We start from the raw sequence: 5,000 nt of genomic DNA, 5'->3' as shown, positions 1-5,000 counted from the left end.
GTAGTTTAAAAAAAATATTAAATAACTTTTTTGATTTTTTTTCTTTTAAAGAAGCAGTTTTTTTTCTGTTGTTTTTTAATTTCATGAGTTTGTGAACAAATAAAATGCAAATGGACCAATCCGTGGAGCTCCTCACACACTCGCAGCCGCGAAAATGTGGCGCGCTTACACTGTAGGTGCGCCGCGTTTGGGGATGCGGGGGGGGGGGTGCTAGTGGAGCCTCGCAGATGGGGGTGCTGCAGCCCCCTCAGCACCCCCCCCTTCCTGCGTCCATGGTGCTCAGGGTGAGTTCAGGCTGAGTTTCGCCGTGTCTCACTGTCTCGCAGACCCCACGCAGCAACCAGGAAACAACACCAGTAATCCAGCTCACACTGTCCGCTCCTCGAGCCTCAAAGGGGGCCTCAAAGCGAGCCCCCCAACGTCCCACCAACACGGCCCCCAGACCCCACGCAGCATTCTCATCTGTTTGTCATTACTGGTGTCATTTCCTGGTTGCTAACAAACGCCATTGGGGGCAGGAGCTCCAACAAGGCGTGTAGGACAGAGAGTGAATACACAGACTATACAGAGATGCTGTATGAGAAACCAATGTGAGTTTGGAACATTGAACAATGTACATCTATTCTAGTAGACCTCAACAATGGAACTATGATCAGTAGAAATGGTCATGTGACCTTTAACTCTAAAAACCCTTTAAAAGTTAACTTTAATTAGATTAATTGACATTGTCCTGTTTAAATCAATATCAAATTAAAACCTGCACATGGTGGAATCAGAGCTCCAGCTTCAGTTCAGTTACTGCTGAATGCATCCAAAACAAACCAGTTTAAAATATCAGGTTTATTAAAAGTAAACACAGCATACCAGTGAAGAGATGCAGAGGTGAAAACAAATGTTGTTTTCACCCTGAAATTGAGGTAAAATCGGAGACATTTTGCACGTTATCATTCCTTTTTCCCCACATAGCAACACTAAACAGGTGTGCAACAGGTGTGTGTGTGTGTGTGTGTGTGTGTGTGTGTGTGTGTGTACCTGTCCAGGCTGAGTGAGGATCGGGAGGTTCCCGTGTAGAACAGCGGCTTCAGGATCAGAGCATCGGCCGCAGAACGGTTCCACCGCCGAGCCAAACGAGACGCCCTGCTGTCAGACCTGACACACACACACACACACACACACACACACACACACACACACACACACACACACACACACACACACACACACACACACACACACACACACACACAGACATGAGTCCTCCACAGGTGTGTCCAGGTGAGTAGAGGAAACAGAAGGAGGTTTCTCAGAAAGTTCCCACACCTCCCTCGTCTCGTTTAGAGTCTCCTTCTCTCTGCAGAAAATCTGAGAGATCCTCCGTCTGCTCCGTCGTGTTTCTCACACACACTTCAGAGCATCGTCACGATAACTCACTCTACCCAACGCTGCTTGGAAAACAGCATTTACACCAACTGTGTTCACTCCATCTACTCTGCTCTCTGAGAGGAAGACCAAACAAGTCCCAGCGTCAAACTGATCCCAGAGCAGCTCCACAGACACCTGTCGGAGCTGCTCAAAACTGCAAACAAAACTGCACGATGAAATCCAACAAGTCTCAGAGATGTCCACCCTCAGAGACACTTTGAATAAATGTGTTCTGCAGCGGAGGCGCTCACTGCAGCAGAACACCATGAAGAAGAAACGTGGCTGAGCTGGATCTCAGTGCTCCAGAACCACCAATTCAACATATTTATAAAATGCTGCTGCAGAGTTGACTGATATATCCTTACTGTGTGTGTGTGTGTGTGTGTGTGTGTGTGTGTGTGTGTGTGTGTGTGTGTGTGTGTGTGTGTGTGTGTGTGTGTGTGTGTGTGTGTGTGCTGCAAGTATTATAAATCATTTGGATATTATAATGTTTATATAATGATTTTATTTTATTCATTCTTTTTTAATATATCTTATTTAATTAATGGTCTTAATGTTTTATATATAAACATTTTTATATTCTTATTTCATATTCTTTCTATAAAATAGTCCTTTAAATTCAGATATATCATTTTATAGTATTTTTAATTTATTCATTTCGTTTTTTTGTCAACACATTTTTTATTTTAATTCACATATATTTAGAATATCTTTATGCATTTTGTGGTCATTTTACTTTGCTTTCTCGTTTTTCTTTCATTCCACTTCCTCTCATTATGTTGATATTATGCACCAAATCCTTACATAAAAAAAAAATGTTCCCGATCCAAACTGAGGCGCAAAAGTTGCTTCAAAGCGGTGGAAATGCGACTAAATGAATGCATGCTGTTCCTGCAGATGTTAACACCCTGGCGTCAGGGATACTCACTGGAGAAGAGTGGAGGTACAACAGGCTGATCGGCAGCAGATCTACCCCAGCATCAGTGTCCTCCGCTGGGCTACACCTCTCTGCGTTCCTCGCTGGATCATCTCCAGAGGAGGAGGGGGGGCGCTCAGGGTCCTGCTGCCCCAGATGTGAAGCTAAATCCTGGGTACGTGTGAGCGCGAGAGCCCCTCTGTGTGTGGAGCTCCGGAGGACTGAACACACACCTGTTCAGCGCCGGCAAACGCATCGCGACGCATTGACACACACACACACACACAGGAGAGGACACACACATGAGAGGACACACACACACACACACACACACACACACACACACACACACACACACACACACACATGAGAGAACACACACACACTCTCTCAGAGGGAAGGGGGGAAACAATGAGAGAGGGATGTTTGAAAAGAGGAGGCGGAGAGCCAGGCTTTGTGAGTGCGTGTGTGTGCATATGTTGGTGTGTGCACAGTGATATAGGACTGAATCTATTAACGATTACACAGCTAATATAACACACTCACACACACACACACACACACACACACACACACACACACACACACACACACACACACACACACACACACACACACACACACACACACACACACACACACACACACACACACACACACACACACACACACACACACACGATGGAGGAGGGGCGGCCGCTTTGAAAAGGCTGATGGAGAAGAACCAGAGCTGGGAGGAGGCAGAGTGCAGAGATGCTCCAGAGGGAATAAATTAAATAATTAAGAAAATAAGAAAATAAATACATTACTTAAATAAATTAAAAATAGATAAATAAATTAAATTCAGGGTTTTTATTGCAGAGGTTTTTAATCACAGCTTCCAGTAATGATTGTTTTCATCTTAGAATAATAACACATTTAGCTTTGTTTATTAAATTCAGTATTTTTCTACCCTCTCTCAAACTCACATGTTCACTGCTGCCAACAACAATCAATATTCAGATCTATCAGGATCATATCTTTCAAAAATTTTCTTGTATTTTTTAATTACGAATTTAATTTAAATTGGTTTGTTTCGAATGTATTTTCAGTTTTTGGTTGAAATATCTAGATTACATCTGTAGATATAACACTTAGCTCCTATCAGGAGAAATCAAAGCAGCGTTTGAAACCTAAAATCCTGTCAGCGATAAGAGGGGGAATGAGACCTGTCACACTGTAGGTTAACTGAACACTATGTTAACATCAAAAACCAACTAAATAAACACTTTCAGGAGGAGGACTGTGAGTTACAAAGCATGCTAGCTTCTGTAATCTGTGCACACACACAAAGCCACGGGGATTTAACTGATGAGACTTCAGAGGATTCTCCGGTTTCTCCGCTCGTCTTTTACGGCTCCGTGGAAAACTACAGACCTCTCCGACCCTCAGTCAACAAGCGCAGGAAATTCACAGAGGGTTCAGATTCACCTCCAGAACCACGTCGGGGTTAAACGTGAGGAGTGAGAAGAGCATCAACACATATGTATTTTTAATGAATTTTAAATGAAGCTGCAGTGACTTAAAGATCAACACCTCCATACATAATCTTTAAATACACAAAACAACATGTCCATCATTTCTCAAAGACGTAAGAAGACTCAAACACCCTGCTAAGTGGTTTTTTAATCCAACAACAATGCATTGGTTAGGGACTACTTTCAGCGGCGGATTAATCTACATTTGGAGCTCTGTGAGTATGTGTCAGCTGAACTAAAGCTGCACTAATGATCCACATTTTATCAACAGGTGCAATATTCAAATCTCAGGAAGCAGAATATGTGTAAAATACGTTCTGAAGGAGAAGCTGCGGAGATATCTGACCTATAAATCATATTCAGATTTATAAAACAGATGTGTTTCGTACAGACCTCTCTATATCTCACCGTATGTACATCATCATATCAGTAAATGGTAAATGTTCTGTATTTATAAATCTCTTTATCGGGTCTGTTCGACCCCTCAAAGCTTTACATACTACGAGTCATTCACTCATTCACACTTCATGCAGAGCAGCACCACTTGCATAGGGAAGCTAACACACACACACACACACACTCACTCACTCGCACTCTCACTCGCACACTCGCTCGCACACTCGCTCGCACTCTCGCTCGCACTCACTCACTCACTCACTCACTCACTCACTCGCACTCTCACTCGCACACTCGCTCGCACACTCGCTCGCACTCTCGCTCGCACACTCACTCACTCACTCACTCACTCACTCACTCGCACTCTCACTCGCACACTCGCTCGCACACTCGCTCGCACTCTCGCTCGCACACTCACTCACTCACTCACTCACTCACACTCACACTCACACTCACTCAGTCACTCACTCGCTCTCTCACTCGCACACTCGCTCGCACTCTCGCTCGCACACTCACTCACTCACTCACCCACCCACTCACTCACTCACTCACTCACTCACTCGCACTCTCACTCGCACACTCGCTCGCACACTCGCTCGCACTCTCGCACTCTCGCTCGCACCCTCACTCACTCACACGCTCGCTCGCTCACTCACACACACTCTCACTCACTCACTCACTCACTCACTCGCTCACTCACTCACTCACACTCTCACTCAATCACCCACTCACTCACTCACTCACTCACT

General features: G+C 44.6%; 1 protein-coding gene across 1 annotated transcript in view; it reads right to left on the bottom strand.

Moving 5' to 3' along the window:
* Nucleotides 1-2,665, bottom strand: part of LOC117489907 (ankyrin repeat and fibronectin type-III domain-containing protein 1-like) — a gene marked incomplete at its 3' end in the record, with an annotated part of 20,512 nt that extends 17,847 nt beyond the window's left edge. The window contains exons 1-2 of the mRNA XM_034139490.1: nucleotides 2,351-2,665; nucleotides 1,033-1,149 (exon numbers count right to left, since the gene is read on the bottom strand). The remainder of the gene's footprint in view (nucleotides 1-1,032; nucleotides 1,150-2,350) is intronic.
* Between the last annotated feature and the right edge of the window lie 2,335 nt (nucleotides 2,666-5,000).

Source organism: Trematomus bernacchii, unplaced genomic scaffold, assembly GCF_902827165.1.
Source record: "Trematomus bernacchii unplaced genomic scaffold, fTreBer1.1, whole genome shotgun sequence".
NCBI classification, from domain to species: Eukaryota; Metazoa; Chordata; class Actinopteri; order Perciformes; family Nototheniidae; genus Trematomus; species Trematomus bernacchii.
This window is presented reverse-complemented; position numbering and strand designations above follow the sequence as displayed.